Source organism: Monodon monoceros, unplaced genomic scaffold, assembly GCF_005190385.1.
Source record: "Monodon monoceros isolate NGI ecotype Baffin Bay Population unplaced genomic scaffold, NGI_Narwhal_1 Super_Scaffold_2, whole genome shotgun sequence".
NCBI classification, from domain to species: Eukaryota; Metazoa; Chordata; class Mammalia; order Artiodactyla; family Monodontidae; genus Monodon; species Monodon monoceros.
Genome location: NW_021703776.1, coordinates 14654459 through 14674069, shown reverse-complemented (window position 1 = coordinate 14674069; position 19611 = coordinate 14654459). Strand labels below are relative to the sequence as shown.

General features: G+C 41.4%; 1 protein-coding gene across 2 annotated transcripts in view; it reads right to left on the bottom strand.

Annotated features, from left to right (window-relative positions):
* PNPLA8 (patatin like phospholipase domain containing 8) overlaps positions 1-19611 on the bottom strand; it is a 134960-nt gene that overhangs the window by 57764 nt on the left and 57585 nt on the right. The gene's annotated exons all lie outside the window — the stretch shown is intronic.

Here is a 19611-nt window from a genome sequence, read left to right as displayed (position 1 = left end):
AACCTGTGCTCCGCAACGGGAGAGGCCACAGCAGTGAGAGGCCCACGTACCTTATCAGAGTATAGTTGATTTACAATGTTTTGTTAGTTTAGGTGTATAGCAAAGTGATTCATTTATCCATATACATATACTTTTTCAGATTGTTTTCTCATATAGGTTATCACAGAATATTGAGTAGAATTCCCTGTTCATTCCATTTTTGAATATTCAAGTTACAAATGTAATATGGCTGTAATAGCAGAAGCTATTAATTAATTCAGATTAATTGGATTAAATAAATGAACAAACAAACGATCGAAAACACTTGAACACCTTGAGAAGAAGAGGAAAAGATCTGTCTAAAAGGAATGGGGGGGACTTCCCTGGTGGTCCAGTGGTTAAGACTTCGCCTTCCAATGCAGGAGGTGCGGGGTTGCATCCCTGGTCCGGGAGCTAAGATCCCACATGGCTTGTGGCCAAAAAACCAAAACACAAAAAAAAACAGAAGCAATATTGTAAAAAATTCAATAAAGGCTTTAAAATGGTCCACATCAAAAAAAATCTTTAAAAATAAAGTAAAAGGAATGGGAAATTAGTTCTCTCTAGGAAAATTAATTACTTAGATATGTGAGTCACAGACTTTAGAGTAGGCAAAGCAAGACTGTATGCAGTTGAAATATTCAGAAACTATGATGCACCTTACGAATCCCCAAAGAGCAGGAAGTGAAATGATTCAAGGGAATCCCAAAGTGTGAGTCAGGAGAGAATCTTAGCTCATCAAGGAAGCACAGATGAAAAAGCTTCCCTCCTTTTTTTTTTCCCCCAGCCAAACACGTACAATGCCAGGAATTAGGCAGCATGAGTGAAGGAAATGCCTTGCTAGCTGGTATGCCAACCACTATAACTCAAATGAATGGTTTTGAGTTAATCAGACTGTAGGGGAAAAAAATTCCTAAACCAAAGTAAAATAATCCCCCAAATGTGATGTGGGCAATAGGAAGAGATGGGGGACATGCTACGCCGATAACACCCCATAACACTAATCACCCGCTGGAAACCACCTAAGGATATTGGTGTTACCTTCCTCTACCTCCTTCAACATTACAGAAGTAATTTTAACTTTAAAATGTACTTGCTGTACAAATAGAAAGAGGAAGTAAAACCTGACTCCAATCTCCTTGAAAAATACTATTTCAAATATCTTCAAACTTATTAAACAATTTTGAAAGTTGCAAAAGGCACATTTTACACCATTTTCTATATTTTGAAAAATGGCTTCTTGACAAACAGGTGGCCAATAGGTGCATGAAAAGATGCTCAACGTTGCTAATTAGAGAAATGCAAATCAAAACTACAATGAGGAATGACCTCACACCGATCAGAATGGCCATCCGTAAAACGTCTACAAATAACAAATGCTGGAGAGGGTGTGGAGAAAAGGAAACCCTCCTACACTGTTGGTGGGAACGTAAGTTGGTGCAGCCACTGTGGAAAAGAGTATGGAGGTTCCTCAAAAAACTGAAAGTAGAGTTGCCATATGATCCAGCAATCCCACTCCTGGGCATATATCCAGACAAAGCTGTAATTCAAAAAGGTACTTGCACCCCTATGCTCACAGCAGCACTATTCACAATAGCCATGATAAAGAAATAACCTAAATGTCCATCAACAGATGAATGGATAAAGAAGATGTGGTACATATATACAATGGAATGCTACTCAGCCATAAAAAAGACAATAATGTCATTTGCAGCAACATGGATGGACCTAGAGATGATCATACTAAGTGAAGTCAGTCAGACAGAGAAAGACAAATACCATATGATAACACTTACATATGGGATCTAAAATATGGTAAAAATGAACCTATCTATGAAACAGAAACAGACTCACAGACATAGAGAACAGACTTGTGGTTGCCAAGGGGGAGGGGGGTGGAGGAGGGTTGGAGTGGGAGGTTGGGATTAGCTGTAAGCTATTAAATAAAGAATGGATAAACAACAAGGTCCTACTATATAGCACAGAGAACTATATTCATTATCCTATGATAAACCATAACGGAAAAGAACATAAAAATGAATGTATATATATCTATCTATCTATATATCTGAATCTCTTTGCTGTACAGCAGAAACTAACACAACATTGTAAATCAACTATACGTCAGTTAAAAAAAAACCAGCTTCTCTAAATAACAAAAGAAAAGACTAGCTGCACTATATAGGTGTGACTATATAGTCTATATAGGTCATTATATTTATAGATTTAAAAAAATCTACACCCAAATGTCTTGGCTTTGCTTTATGCCCAGTAGAGAATCGAGATGTATATATCCCATATGATGGATCTTAAATCTAAAGAACTCAAGATATTCTGACTAGAGTGATTTTGTTAGCTTTATGATACTTATATAGGTATCCTAAAATCTCTTTTTAAGCATAATAATTTAAAAATAACATTTATTACTGATAAATAAATATAGTAAAGACTGAATCATTTCTCAAAGGCCATCCAATCAACTAGAACTCCTTGGTATAGTTCTAATGTTTGATTAAAAAACAAAGTCTAGGGGATATTGGGATTCTTCATAAACTCAACCAATTCCCACTAATTCCAAAACAATTTGTACAACTAGATGGAAAGCTGGGTTGCCTCTACACATCTCTTCCAACTGATAGTACTGTGGTGCACAAGAGTGCCAAACTGTTTCAGAGTGGGCTTCCTGGGGATGCAAAATACAGTCTTCAAATATGTGTATTTAAGAAACCAGTTTTATAGCTTCAGGTATGATCAGACTTTTAGAAAATGAATTAACTCTAATCAGACTCATAAGAGGTTTTTTTTTCCCCCCAAGTAGCACATCTTAATTACATTTGTCCTTTAACACCTACTGGGCAGCATATCTGCTCACTGATAAAACATGTTCACAGCACAGAAAGTCAGTAGAACCCTTTATTACATGTGTTCTCTCTCCCACCCCAGTTTTATTGAGATATAATTGAAATACTACCTTGTATAAGTCTAAGTTGTAAAACGTGTTGATTTGATACACTTACATATTGCAAAATGATTACCACCATAGTGTTAGCTAACATCTCCATCACCTAATTATCATTTCTTTTTAATGATGAGAAAGATACAGCCTCTTAGCAACTTTCAAATATAGAATACAGTATTATTAACTATAATCACCATGTGGTATATTATATCCCCAGAACTTAATTCATCTGGAAGTTTGTACCATTTGACCAAATCTTCCCATCCCTCCCCACCCCCTTCCTGGTAACCACCACCGTTCTACTCTTTGTAAGAGATTTTGATTCATGAGAATGCCAATGTATTTTTTTTTACAATTGGAGGTAGGTAGCTTTTTCTGGATATATGCTATCTAGAACATTCTCTTTCAAATTAAAAATCAAAGTACTCTAGGCAAAAGAAAAAAAAAAAATCAAAGTACCTGGCAAAGAGAGGCTGGCGTAGCAAAGTGATGGGGAGAGAGTGTGGTTACAGAAAACTTGCAAATAGTAAGAGTATGCTTTTCTACAAGAGGTCCCTCCGGGTTCTTCATTTTTACGTCATTTTATGTTATTTAAGGCTTGTGAGTGAACTTAGTTACGGCTTCTATGTGTGCTATAATATCCTCCAGGTAGGGACATAGAGAGTGGCCAAAAGTAACTGGAAAACAGAACATGCTCAGCTGGCCTTGAGAAGAGGGAGTCTAGCAGCTTTAGGAACTTGACCTGGTTGCGTTTCATAGCTGTCGGCCCGGAGAGGCACCACTGTCAGGACAGAGGAGATGGACGAGGAGCGGGATATGCCAGAGCAGGACCCTCACCTTCTCCCCTCTTTCAATGGTACGTGTTCCGCTTGCAGCAGGACAATGGGACCCCACTGGAAACTGACTAGTCTTCACCCCGCCCCCGCACCCAGGGGTACAAAGTAGCTCTCCCATCTCAGCGGGACGTCCTACCTTAACTTCCAATAGATAATGCCTCACCAAGGCGTGACGGGGCTTGGTGTTTCCAACAGCACAGCTTGTTCATCCACAGCGAGAGTCCGGGCAATGGCTGTTTCTGGTGACTTCTATGCCTGCATGGTGTTGGTTGTCTCAGCAGGGGTCCCCATTCTGGCATATGGGGCAATAGGCCCTAGTGTCGGATCACTCAAATGTAATAAGCCTGGGACAGTACTTTAGTCCACCTGGCCAAAGTGGTTTTACCTATTAGTAATTTCATCTGCTGCTTTAAGAGTCCATTCTTTCTTTTTACCAACCCTGCGGTTTGCAGGTTACAGGGGAGACGGAACCTCCAATCAATGTCATGGTCTTTTGCTCAGGCTTGCCTATCACGACCTTTGAAATGTGACCACTAATCACTGTCTATTCGATGAGGGCATCTACCCATGGTACTCAGCTTCTCTAACCCCACAATGGAGGTAGCCTGGCTGGCTTGGCGACAGGGAAAAGCTTGTGTTAAGCCACACAAGGTATCCACACAAACTAGGGCACATTTAGAATCCTCATATAAGGGGGGGGGGCCCGATATAATCCATTTGCCAATCCCTTACCAGGTGCGGTCTCCGGAGGATGCCCCCAAATTCCTTTGGCACTTGCCTTGGACATTGTTGAGGACACCCAGGACATCTTGTTACATCTTGCTACTGCTTTAACTGAGTCACTGTCTTCCAAGGACAACCCAGCACCCTTAGCAATATGGCATCCCACCAGGGCGCTCCGGTGGCCACTCTTTCTTTGCACTCAATCTGCTGTATTTACTGAAGGATCAGTCGCTAGGGGTCCTACCCAAGCTAGGGCATCCATTTCCTGATTACCAAGGGGGTGTCAGTGCTTTACGAGCTGGGACATGGGAGACAGTGAGGACTCAGGCTCTTGCAGGCAAACCCAAGTGTCTCTGAACATATCCTGACCCCACAAGGGCTTATTTTATCATCCACCCCTTGGCTCTCCATTGTCCAAGCCATAGGGTTAACCTCTTTAGAACAGCCCAATTGTCAGTTCAGAGGGTTAATGGCCAGGGCTCCTGGGTGATCACCAGCCAAAGTGCTCTGAGTTCAGCCCACAGACTTCTGCTGTTCCTGTTTCTATCGAGATGGTGTCAGTGTTGGGCTTAAGAGCTACTGCAGACCCTGTGGACCAATTGCCTCCTTTAGATCCATTTGTGTAGCAGGCATCTGGGGAATCTTATTTTTTCTCTTTCTACACGTTGGAGGGACCACCATAAGTATAGGGGCGGAGCATTTATAAGATGTTCTCTTCCAGCTCCAGGAAGGCAAGTGGAGTGTGCATTCCAAGGACAGGGGAGGGAGGGAGGAGCCTTCAGTTGCCTGGGTCCAGCTCATGGGGCAACAACCAGTGGTCACGTCCTCTTTTTTTTTTTTTTAATTTATTGGAGTATAGTTTCTTTACAATGTTGTGTTAGTTTCTGCTGTACAGCAAAGTGAATCAGTTTTATGTATACATATATCCACTCTTTTTTAGATTTCCTTCCCATTTAGGTCACCACAGAGCATTGAGTAGGGTTCCCCGTGCTATACAGTAGGTTCTCATTAGTTATCTATTTCATACATAGTCGTGTATTATGTCAATCCCAATCTCCCAGTTTGTCCCACACCCCTCTTCCCCCCTTGGTAACCGTAAGTTTGTTCTCTACATCTGTGACTCGATTTCTGCTTTGCCAATAAGTTCGTCTGTACCATTTTTCTAGATTCCACATATAAGCGATATTATACAATATTTGTTTTTCTCTTTCTGACTTACTTCACTTTGTATGACAATCTCTAGGTCCATCCACATCTCTGCAAATGGCACTATTTCGTTCTTTTTTATGGTTGAGTAATATTCCATTGTATGTATGTACCACATCTTCTTTATCCATTGCTCTGTCGATGGACATTTAGGTTGCTTCCATGTCCTGGCTATTGTAAATAGTGCTGCAATGAACATTGGGGTGCATGCATCCTTTCAAATTATGGTTTTCTCCAGATATATGCCTAGCAGTGGGATTGCTGAGTCATATGGTAGTTCTATTTTTAGTTTTTTAAGGAACCTCCATACTGTTCTCCATAGTGGCTGCACCAATTTACATTTCCACCCACAGGTAGGAGGGTTCCCTTTTCTCCACACCCTCTCCAGCAGTAACTGTTTGTAGATTTTTTGATGATGGCCATTCTGACTGGTGTGAGGTGATACCTCATTGTAGTTTTGATTTGCATTTCTCTAATAAGTAGTCATGTTGAGCATCTTTTCATGTTTGTTGGACATCTGTATGTCTTTTTTTTGAGAAATGTCTATTTAGATCTTTCCCCCATTTTTTGATTGGGTTGTTTTTTTGATATTGAGCTGCATGAGCTGTTTGTATATTTTGGAGATTAATCCCTTGTCAGTTGCTTCATTTGCAAATATTTTCTCCCATTCTCAGAGCTGTCTTTTTGTTTTCTTTATGGTTTCCTTTGCTGTGCAAAAGCTTTTAAGTTTAATTAGATCCCATATGATTATTTTTGTTTTTATTTTCATTACTCTAGGAGGTAGATCAAAAAGGATCTTGCTGTGATTTATGTCAAAGAGTGTGCTGCCTATGTTTTCCTCTAAGAGTTTTATAGTGTCTGGCCTTACATTTAGGTCTTTAATCCATTTTGAGTTTATTTTTGTGTATGGTGGTAGGGAGTGTTCTAATTTAATTCTTCTACATGTAGCTGTCCAGTTTTCCCAGCACCACTTATTGAAGAGGCTGTCTTTTCTGCATTGCATATTCTTGCCTCCTTTGTCACAGATTAGGTGACCATGGGTGCTTGGGTTTATCTCTGGAATTTCTATCCTGTCCCATTGATCTATATTTCTGTTTGTGTGCCAGTACCATACTGTCTTGATGACTGTAGATCTTTTCTTCCAGCTCTTTACAAGGTCTTTATAAGATCTCCTCTTCCAGCTCCGGGAAGGCAAGTGGAGTGTTCATTCCAAGGACAGGGGAGGGAGGGAGGAGCCTTCTACTGCCTGGGTCCAGTTTGTGGGCCAACCAGTGGTCACATCCTCTTGATTACCTCCCCCAACAGTTTAGATTGTCTTGATATTGAGATCATGTTTCATTTCTTTATTTTAATGTTGGGAAAGGAAAGGGAAAGACGGAATACAAAAATCAACTAAGACATTCTTACCGCATGTATTTATCTTCTTGAAATAGCTTTAAAGCACAAACTAGACGATAAAATTATGAATCATTACTGGAATCAAGCAGGAAGTCTATGGGTTTCTAAGTTGCATGACTCACAGAACTGATTTATCAGGCAAGACATTTTCATGAGCAGGCAGAAAAACACGACTTCATCTCATTTCAAAAACAGAACCCAGCCTACCTTCCTACAGCACTTTTGAAGAAATGTTTCTTCACTTTCCCCTGAAGGAGGAAGTACATTAGAGTTGCAATATCTGAGATGAGTTTGATTAATATGAAATAAAAAGGAGGTTGGAAGAAGGAATCTTTGTTTTCAAAAATGGAAAGTGAGGGGCTTCCCTGGTGGCGCAGTGATTGAGAGTCCGCCTGCCGATGCAGGGGACACGGGTTCGTGCCCCGGTCCGGGAGGATCCCACATGCTGTGGAGCGGCTGGGCCCGTGAGCCATGGCCGCTGAGCCTGCGCTCCGCAACGGGAGAGGCCACAGCAGTGAGAGGCCCGCGTACCGCTTAAAAAAAAAAAAAAAAAAAAAAGGAAAGTGAGAAAATGCCCAAGTTAAGAAGTACAACTCTGTACTTCTCAACACAAAGGTTGAGATGACCCTGAGAGAAGGCTCGCAGGGTCCTGCACGGGAGGGTGTGTGCTGGGAATTTACGTTGTGTCCTAGGGGAGGACGAATGGAGGATTGGCAGTGCTCTGAGTTATGTGCAAAAGCTTAGTTCCTTAACGTGAACTTTACTGCCATCATTTGATAACACACAGACCATAAGGAGTTCATGCAGTAAACTGTACAGGGACCTTTTCCCAGCATTTAGAATCCTTTAATCATGTTCCTGAGAGGAGTGATGAAGACACCACTGATTGCCTCCTGAGGAGACCTCCCTGCTCCCTCCCGGTACACTGCACCACAATACTTTCAGTAGTGGGGGACAGGGAAGGGAGCCCTTTTTCCGGCCACCGGATATGAACCATGGGGGTGTTAAGATGGGTGGAGGGGTCAACAAACAACCCTTTCTGGCCAAAAAGGTGTAAAGATAGGTCTGCTGGAGGGCTTCCAGAAATGTTTTCTTTCCTGATAATGAGTGACTAAGGGGATACAGTTCTTTTTTCTTCCTCTCCACAAGGTTGTGTGAGGACCTGAAAACCGCAACAACAGCTGCCATTCTGTAGCCTTGAGAAGAAAGCCATGAGACTCACGGGGAAACCAGCGCAGAGTTCTGCCAGCTCTGGGTGCTCAAGAGAAACCCACCCTGGATCTCTTGTAACGTGAGAGAAGAAATTTCTCATCTTATTCAAGACACTTGTATTGGTATTGTTACTTCAAAGCAGAAATCACTTAGCTAGAAACACACAGTGAGGCTAATTTAGATGTGAAGTATCCCCACATCCCAGACTTTGATCTGCCTGTAAGCCCTGCCTCTAAGGTCATAGCTCTCAGACCATAATCAGGACAGGAAATGGGGCAGGATGTTTGGCCAATATGTATGCAGTGAGCCTGGCCACCAAGTTAGTTATTTTCTACCTACCTGTCTGTTGCTTTGCTCCATAAAGCTGTGACTCTGCCTCAGTTTCTTCTCTAGAACTTCAGCTTCCTTCTAGGGATATGGCCCCAAAGTAAACTCCAGCCCTTTCACGTGCTCCCCTGACACCTGGAAGGATGAGGCCCACTCTCACCCTTCTTGGAAGTGGTCCTCTGAAGGACAGCATCGGGATAAATCAGGACGACCTGGCGGCTTGTTGAAAGTATGGACACCTGGCCCCATCCACAGGTTGTCAGGAAGTATTGTGTTAATAAGCTGCCCAGTTAACTCTGATGTAGGTGAAAGCTGAAAACTCTGCCTTACCCTCTGACTGTCCTTTCACTGGGCCCATGTGAGAATAAGAACACCACCAGGTTCATTGCCTCTATCTTCCCGGATTTGGGTTACATCCACCGCCTGGATTTCCTCCCGCCTCTTCATCCTTCACACCAGGCTGAACCTGCCAGAGTCCGTCACTTCCTCTGGATGGGTCATTGGACTGCCCACCTGCCCTCAGGGGCAAGCCCCTTGGGTGGAGTCCATTTCCTCGGTCCCATCTTTCCTGGCTCCATCTTTCTCCCCAGGGCCCATCATTAAGCCAAAATTAATTAATCATGAGAACACTAAGTCCCCACTGAGCCAACGTCCCCATGACTGAAATCCACTAGTTAATCATCAGAAACTCAGATTTTAAAAATGCCTGGAAAGAAAAATCCCAGCCATAATCTTAGAGCACGGCTGCAGCATCAACTAGGTCAGCACTGCGGCGCTATCTTATGAAATCAAGATGCTTTTATTTTTTCTTTTTTTTGCGGTACGCGGGCCTCTCACTGCTGGGGCCTCTCCCGTTGCGGAGCACAGGCTCCAGACGCGCAGGCTCAGCGGCCATGGCTCACGGGCCCAGCCGCTCCGCGGCATGTGGGATCTTCCCGGACCGGGGCACGAACCCGTGTCCCCTGCATCGGCAGGCGGACTCTCAACCACTGCGCCACCAGGGAAGCCCGAAACTCAGATTTTTAAAAATGCCTGAAAAGAAAAATCCCAGCCATAATCTCAGAGCACGGCTGCAGCATCAACTAGGTCAGCACTGCGGCGCTATCTTATGAATTCAAGATGCTTTGGATGTATCTGTCAGTTTTGCATTTCGTTCCTTTAAAAACAGCCTCTTAGGACAGGGAAAAAATTATATGCTGCCTATTTTATTTATTGATTTTTTTTAAAGAAAAGCCAAAAACTTTATTTTTTGGCTGTGCCATGTGGCTTGTGGGATCTTAGTTCCCTGACCAGGGATCAAACCCGGGCCCTCAGCAATGAAAGCCCGGAGTCCTAACCACTGGACCGCCAGGGAAATCCCAAGAAAAGCCAAAAACTTTAATTTTCAACATGAGCTACATGGTCTTGAAGACTATGCAATGTGACCCACTCCAACTCAGGGGCCCCAGAAACCCTCCCTCCCCCAAAGCCCGAGGGGTTCCTGCTCCCAGAAGGGGAATCGGGGAAAGGCGAGTGAGTGAAGAGTGGGCCCGAGACCCCAGGATTCAGATCTCCACTTTGCCCTCACAGAAGCTATCAGTCAAATGGGCACAGTCGATATGCTGCCTATTTTAAAAATAAAGGGATTCAAAGATTCTGTCTTGCCCAAAATGATATGGTGCCCACCTGAGTCCAAACTCCAGTGTCCCACAGGTCCCAGGAGTCCAATTCAAGTACCAGGTCAGCCTTCCTGTGCCACCAGGTAACACAATGACACAATGGTCTGTTAGCAATTTGGAGCAATCAGGAAGGCAATATTCTGAGAGTGTCACAGGCTCAACATTACCCCTGGAGAGTCAACTCTGTCCATCCTCAAGTGTAACGCATGCCATTCTCCTTGAAAGGGCTTTCCTGCTGTAGTAGCAGGAAAATGTACTCAGCTGTGCCCACCACCAAGTTCTATCAGCTTTTGTATTCTTTTTTTAAAATTTACTAATAATAGGGAAATGAATGTAATTTCTGAAAAGGAGGTTGGGCTGAGCACCGAATTAAAACTGATCTTCACACTCTGAACAAGGTGTCAGATTTTGATTGACAACATCCCTTAGGGCTTGGCCTTTCCTTGAAAAGAGAGTTTATTTTTAAGGGTCTGGTGAGATTTTGAGTAAAAGGTGATCGGTGAAATTGCTCTTCATCCTAACTGGAGCCCACAAAGAAAGCGAAGAGTTCTGTAATTACTGGTGTAATAAAGACAAAGTTATTATTTTTTTCTGCTTAGCCGGAAGGAAATCTGAGGTTTCTCTGAAGGCTTGAGATGTGCTCCTCGGAACTGGAGACTCTGAAATCTCTGATGGCTAATGGTATTTATTTGAGTTCTCTGAATAGTCAAAGCATGAACTAGGTTACCGTAGGGCCCATTTTGACTTGAAAATTCAAAACCAGTATATCCCCATGGCCAGTCTCTCCTTTGTGGTCCAAGACCAGCATTTAAAAATTTTACCATGGAAATAAGCAAAAAGCTTCCATCGTTAACAACCCTAGTTTAATCCTATATTCCATCAACTACTGCCTCTTCCTCTGCCCATGCTGCCACAGTCGATGGGCACTTTTCAAACCTTAGCTTATTTGTCCTCTTGGCAAAATTTGAGCCTGTTGACCTCACCCTCCTTGAAATACCTTTATTCTTTGGATGCCTCAACAACTCTTCTCCCTGGTTCTCTTCTGCCCCATCTCCCCCAGCTTCAAACACACTGCTTATCCAACCAATGCTTGTTATTCTCCCAATAAAAGCTGGCAGCCTACAGCTAGGAAAGAGAGGCGGCGAGATCGTGGCGACTCGGTTTAATACATTGTGTTTTCCTTAGTAAATCTGTTCAGTAGAACTTCCGAGCTCTTGAAATGTGACTGAGGAAGTGAACTGTTTTTACTTAAGTTAATTGAAATGGCCACAATGTGGAGAATGGCTACCATATTGGACAGTGTAGTGTAGAGTCTTGCAACACCGAGGGTGGTCCATGGTGCATGGTCCATGGGACCAGCAGCTTGTGAAACACCTGGGTACCCGTGAGAAAGTCAGACTCTCAGGTCCTACCCCAGACCTAATGAATCAGAATCTGCATGTTAACCAGATCGCCAAGTGATTCATAAGCACAATAACATTTGAGAAACATTGCTTAGAATGTTTAATTTTAAAGCACTATAGTGATAGACACCTGTTTATATCCTAGTACAGCTTGTGGATATTACTATACCCTGAAGAAGGTTCCTTTGGTGAATTTTTGCCAAGTCCTTCTTGACACATCAATCAGATCCTTTGTTAATCATATCTTGATTGAAGTCCCTCTGGGTATCAAAATACTAAGATAATTCTTTTATTTCAGAAAGCAGTTGAGTTTAATCTATTGATCTGAACTACAGCTCATTCTTCCGTCTAGCGTGTAGCATGTGTTAGTAAAACCACTACTCCCTTTCCTTTGTTCTGAGGAAGTATTATCTTCCTTTCATAAAGGAGTAGAATACAGAAGAGAAAAAAAAATTAAACCACATTGTACGGTAACCTCCAAAGAGGTAAACAGCTTGACTGGAAAATCAGATCACTCCCTGAGGTACGTGAGAAGATTCATACAAAGCATGTAAAGATCTGAAGCTAAAAAGAAGATTAGAGGAAAAGTTTATGTTGAACAAAATGTTTCCTCATTCTTGATTGAATGTCTCCATGCTCTGGGATGCTTCCAAGTGTTATGAGACTCAATCATCTAAAAAAGAGACAAGACTCTTTGGAATATGGTAAAGCTTCCAGATGTAGTGGCCTGGGAAATGGTCACTTCGGGCAACAGAGCAGGTCAAGAAAGGAGGGTGGGCCGGGAGTCACAGATGCAGGTCATCTGTGTGGCCTCTACTCAGGCTGCCTCTTTGGCCTCAGTTCCTTCTGTAAAATTTAGCACTTGGGTTTGTTAGACCCTCTTTTAGGTCAATTCCAGCTCTTACATTCAACCCTAGTCCCTGAAAACTTATAAGAATGAAGTTAAAATGATTAAGTTGTTATCTCCAAAAGAAGGATTATTCCACAGCCACTTTCAGAAAATCATGTACATTTATACATTCATTCAACAAACACTGAATTCATTCAACAAGTATGCGCTGCACACTGATCTGGGCACTGGGAAGTGACAATGACAGTGCAGTTAGGGTCAGTGAAATCCATCTTAGGAAAGTGGTAAATAAATCGGTAACTGCTAATTCTCAAACCTTGTTTACATGCCCAAGCCACTGACTGAGACTTTGAAATGCCAGGCAGTGTTCTCTGTTTGATCTAAGGTCCAAAAGCTAAGTACACAGCATATCCTTATATATGTTAGAGGGGGTATATCTCAGCGGAACAGAAGGCACGCGATAGACCCATAATGAACAATTAAGAAATTAAAACACCTCATGGAAAATCACATGCAAAGACTTCAACCAGGGCAATGTGGTGGTCCCTGAGCAGTTGCCTAACCCTGTGGCAGTCAGAGAGGGCTTCTCAGAGGTGGTAACACCAACGCTGAGAACAGAATGACAAGAGGCAGCCTGACATGTGGAAGTGAGAAAAGCACTCTGGGCAGAGAGACCCACAGATGCAAAATACACAATGTATTTGGGTGGGCTCGAGGAGCAAAAAGAAACCAGAGAGACGGAGCATAGCATAGTGTGAGCTGAGATCAACAGAGGGCTTCATAGACCAGCATAAATCCCTCTCTGCCTTTATTAGAGTTTTTTCCTTAATGTCTAATCTTAATCTCTCTTGTTTTACTTAAAATCGTTTATCCTTTTATCAGATGTAGGGAACATTGTGTCAGGACAACATACACATTTATACATGTTTAAAGACCAATATCCAGGGCTCTCAACCATCCAAGGCTTTTGGGTGCCAACTCTGGTTTCATTATTTGAGACCATATCTATACTAGAAAATAAATGCCAGAAAATATTTAATGTAGAAAAAACAGGTTTCCTACAACATGCTTGTTTGATATGCTTCAGTTTGTGTGGCGTCTAAAGATGCTCAGAGATGCTGCCCTGGGTCACCTTCCTCAGGGGGAGGAGTGGGAGGGACAGAATGGCCTCCGGGGCCTCCGTCTCCCATCTGGGAAATAAGGGGAGGGCTGAAAGGGGCTGTCTGGACTCCTCTCATTTCAAATCTCACTGTCTCCATGAAAGAAAGTTACATTGTATCTGAGAGAGACCAAAGGAGCTAGACATAATCACAAAGGGAGAGAACTGAAGAGAGGAACTAGAATGCAGGTCCTAGAGTGAGGAGAGGTCCAAGGCCCAGGTGCTGCCTTGAATATCTAGGTCAGCTGAGCCTTTGTGTGTTTTGGATCAGACAGGGCACCAAGCCTGGCATTTCAGTGTCTTGGCTAATGACTTAGGAGTGTAAACGGCTTTGAGAATTAGCAGTTGCAGATTTTATTACCACTTTCCTAAGGACATTTCACAGTAGCAATTTAACAACTCTAGAAAGACAAGCGACCCCCAGCGCATTCTTTCAGGAGCAGAGACTGCCCACCAAATGGCCATCTCAAAGGGCAGCTCCCATGAAGGGGGGAGATGGGGCAAGACGGTGACATCTCCAGCATCTTCTGCTTTGGACCTTCTCCTGCAGAGGACAGATGAACTCTTCCTTCTGAAAACCCACTTAGGCTTATCACCAATGATAATGTCTTACTTTAATGGTTTGTCTGTGGGGCAAACTATATTTAAAGAAGAATTTTAATTTTCTGGGATTTTAACATATACTTCTATTTAAAGATTAAGGTCCATTCCAAAGATAAGATTCCAGGTATCACAGAGAAGTAGATGGAAAATTAAGCTGTTGATTGTTAATGTGCCTGCCAGAGACAATCTCAAGTTTACCACGTGTGCATCATGCAGTGGACATGAAGGCTTGGAATGGGGTATGTATTTTTCATCCCTATCTGCCTTCTAAATAGGCCTGTGACCTTGTGGTAATTTTCTAAACCTCTGAATTGTGGTGGTTTCCTCTGTTAAATTAGAGGGTCATAAAGAAGACATACAGATGGCCAAGTGGCACATGAAAAGTTGCTCAACATCACTTGTTATTAGAGAAATGCAAATCAAAACTACAATGAGGTATCACCTCACAGTGGTCAGAATGGCCATCATCAAAAAGTCTACAAACAATAAATGCTGGAGAGGGTATGGAGAAAAGGAACCCTCATGCACTGTTGGTGGGAATGTAAATTGGTACAGCCACTGTGGTAAACAGTATGGAGGTTCCTCAAAACACTAAAAATAGAGCTACCATATGATTCAGCAATCCCACTCCTGGGCACACATCCAAAGAAAACCATAATTTGAAAAAATACATGCACTCCAATGTTCACTGCAGCACTATTTACAATAGCCAAGACACGGAAGCAACCTCAACCTAAATGTCCATCAACAGATGAATGGATAAAGAAGATGTGGTACACATAACAATGGACTATTACTCAGCCATAAAAAAGAATGAAATAATACCATTTGCAGCAACATGGAAGGACCTAGAGATGATCATACTAAGTGAATAAGTCGTACAGAGAAAGACAAGTATCATATGACATCACTTACATGTGGAATCTAAAAAAAGATACAAATGAACTTATTTACAAAACAGAAACAGACTCACAGACTTATAAATTAACTTATGGCTACCAAAGGGGAAATATGGAGGGAAGGGATAAATTAGGAGTTTAGGATTAACATCTACACACTATTACATATAAAATAATCAACAATGACCAACTGTATAGCACAGGGAACTCTACTCAGTATTCTGTATTAACCTATTTGGGAAAAGAATCTGAAAAAGAACAGTTATATGCATATGTGTAACTGACTCACTGTGCTGTATACCTGAAACTAACACAACATTGTAAATCAACTATACTGCAATAAATCATATTTTCTCTAAGAAGAAAAAAAGGTTGTACTGTACTGAACTGGGTAATGTCTAAGCTCTCAAACTAAGGTTTTGTTATTTTCTTAAAAATCTTGGTACTCCTGAATGAAAAGAGCTGAATTCTGAGTGTAGTGAGAAAAAAAAAATTAAATACAAGCATTCTTCTAGATGTGTTTTAAACATAATATACACACATTTTAGTACTTTGAATTCCTTATGTTGTCAGTGTGAATGCTATCAATTTGTGTGCTGGCTATAGTTCTGAATTATAGCCGATTTTTATTTTTAGGCCCCACTGTTGGTCACATCTATCTTGTTTCTCAGTTAGTCCTTCGTCAGAGAAGCAACCTCTAAATATAGCATGGTTTCTATGGGAACATACTTTATCCCAAAGATTCCAGGAAACACATTTTATCTGAAAAATGAGACCTGCCAGACAATATGTCAAAATCCAGGCCTACGACCCAGATTTCCTATTTTTGAAATAATTTAAGGCGAGATGTTTAAAATGGGTTGAAAAATTGGTTCCATGAGAAATTTTCCAGCTGAAGTTGAATCGGTACAAATTTGCTTTTGACAGTAAGACTTGGAAATCCCATCTTATATTGAGCGTTTTTCTTGAAATAATTAAGCATATGGCTCTATTATGTTTAGATTCTGTTGTTTTATATCTCTGTGGCTACAAGCACTTTTGGGCGATCATCTAGCAGATGGCATAGGTGGAGATGATATTCATTCTTTCCAAAGCAAATGAAAATTTTATCAAGTTGTTACCTATATGTAGTCCATAATGAGTTTGCTTTACAGTTGACAGAGTTTTGGTCCTTTTGAATTCCTGTAGCTGAACCGTAATACGATTTGGGGCTGAATTTGCCCGCAACTGTTGAAGGCATGTTGGTCTCTTTCATCTTTAGGTGTACTAAACCCAACTTCCTTAAAATTATGCTTTGAGGTCTTAGCACAGCTAAAGGTGACTGTGAAGTTAGAACAGGAAGTGAGAAGACTGATGTAAGAAAATTTACTTTTGGGAAAAAACGTGCCCTCTTGTGGAAGTTACATCACCAGACGGTCGAGCTTCAAAAGGAACCATATCTCCAAATGGCAGTTATTGAGGGAAGGGAGTCTTGGAAAGTGAAAGCCAGAGATATAAATATGTTGAGTTTACTGTTGAGAATATAAAAATCTCACAGAAAGTACTCCACTCAGTCATTCTTATACTGAATATGAAACATTTTGGATACAAGTGTGATAAGAAAGAGCATTGGGAAAAAAATTCTAAGTTTTTCATGTTAATAAGAAAAGTTACTGCAAATAAGTCATTGATAGTGAAAATGAAAGTCTTAACTTAGAAGAATACTTTGAATCTGTCTCACCACTAGCTGTAGAGCTACACGTCCGTTTGTGGCCCAGATGGTTTATCTGGGTCCTCCATCTTGACTGTTTAACTTTGGAAGACCTCAGCCTAAAGCTTGAGCTCTTTGCCAGTTCATTATTCATCCCATGACCTTTCTTGACTGGAGACTTGATTCTAGCAAACCGTTCTTATTACCTGTTCTGATGTAGATCACCAGCAAATGATCAAAGTGCCTTGTGACTTCCACCAGCAGCAGATCATAAGAGGAAAAGAACAAGTAAGTAGTTTGGGTGTTCATTTAAATGTTTCTGCATAGGAAACAGATCTAGAAATTTCAGTACCTGCTTTTTTTTTTTAATTTATTTTTATTGGAGTATAGTTGCTTTACAATGCTGTGTTAGTTTCTACTGTACAGCAAAGTGAATCAGCTATGTGTATACATATATCCCCTCTTTTTTGGATTTCCTTCCCCATTCAGGTCACCACAGAGCACTGAGTAGAGTTCCCTGTGCTATACAGTAGGTTCTCATTAGTTATCTATTTTATATATAGTATCAATAGTGTACATATGTCAATCCCAATCTCCTAATTCATTCCACCACCCCACTTCCCCCCTTGGTATCCATACGTTTGATCTCTACGTCTGTGTCTCTTTTTCTGCTTTGCAAATAGGATCATCTAAACCATTTTTCTATATTCCGTATATATGTGTTAATATACGATATTTGGTTTTCTCTTTCTGACTTATTTCACTCTGTATGACAGTTTCCAGGTCCATCCACATCTCTACAAATGACCCAATTTCATTCCGTTTTATGGCTGAGTAATAGCCTCAGCACTTGGTTTTCATGAGCAAAAGTTTCCAGGGGATGGTGGTCGTAACGGTAAGGTCCTGAGAGCAAGGAAAGTGATGATCCAACTCCTCCCTTCCCTATGAGTTTATCTCAATGCATTTAAATACTTATAGCATGATTCTGAGAGGTAACTAAAAAAGGATGGCATTGTTTGTTTATGATATATCTTTGTGTACATTATAGAGGTAGAAGTGGCATTGACGCTTTGATGACCTAGTTCATGTCAGGGAATTTGTTGGGTCTTTAGACATGCAATTTAACTTACTTCTCAAAACATCCTTACAAAATAGATCTCATTCCCATATTTGCGACTGAAGAGGCAACTTCAGTGTTAATTATCTGCCCCATTATTAGCCAGCTAATAACCTATTTCCAAACGTCACACTGCCTTGGCAGTTGTGTCCATTTAAACCGGTGGGACCTGATAAATTATTTAAGTTTTCCTTTCTTTAAGGTCATATCAAACTTAAATCTTGTCTGCTTAGACTTGAGGACTACCAAAATTTTAAAACTAAGTCAGTAGTATCGCATTTGTTGTTCATAAGTCACATAAAACTATTTTGTTTCATATAAAAAGTGTACAGGCTGGCTTCCCTGGTGGCGCAGTGGTTGGGAGTCCGCCTGCCGACGCAGGGGACGTGGGTTTGTGCCCCGGTCCGGGAGGATCCCGCGTGCCGTGGAGCGGCTGGGCCCGTGGGCCGTGGCCGCTGAGCCTGCGTGTCCTGAGCCTGTGCTCCGTGGCGGGAGAGGCCGCAGCAGTAAGAGGCCCGCATACCACAAAAAAAAAAAAAAGTGTACAGGCATTATGCATTTTATATATATATGTGTGTGTGTGTGTCTATATATATATATATATATCGTTTGCTAAAATGCATATTTCAGCACATATATATATCATTTGCTAAAATGCATATTTCAGCACATAAAGTTTAGATTGTTACGCAAATTATAATTATATTTCTAAGTTACAATAAAATCTTATTTGAGGGTAGTCAATGAATGTGACAGGTCCAATATAATTTTTCATAAGTGAAAATTTAGTTATTCTAAGAAGATTCCATAGTAGCAGAAGAAAAATTCTAAGATATTTAGACGTTCACTGTGGAATAACTTCTCCCTCAGATACAAACACTCAGACTCTGCTTCTGGCCAGGTGGGCAGCAGATACGTGAGGAAAATGGACACAGATCCTTCCAGAGAGAAAAGTCTGACCTGTTGATGCCTGGGTCTCATACCATCTGATCAAAGGTCTGAAAAAATTTGCTTTTAATTGTAGGATATTTATTAAATACTTAATAATGCAACAACAATTTAATGTAACATAACTGTGTATCTGCCCTATGTAGACTAAGAAGAAAGGGGTAAATAACGTCTTTTTGCTTTTGTTGTTCCGCCTTAAGAATCATAACTGTATGTGGCTTTTTTTTTCAGTTATAAAGCTGTCTCAAATGCACTGACTCATTTCATTTTCCAGTGACGAAGGCAGTGTGACCCTTTGCATTTCACAGCCAGAGCTCCGTGAGGCCAGGAGACTTATACACACCCTAAGAGCAACCAAATGGCCAAGTGACACTTAGATGCAGGAAAGCACATTGCCAAGCAGTCTGCCTCTCTGCTATATGATCACTATCCCTTATGCATCCGTACCTGAAAAACTTAAGTGAAAACAACAGAACCCACCCCCGAACCCCAACTTTTTACCAAAATGTAACATACTAGTCCAGGAAAAGGTTCAGAGTTTGGAAGAAGAGTGCAGGTAATATGTATATTATATGCTGCTCTTTTCCCCAAAGCAGTTCACAGAA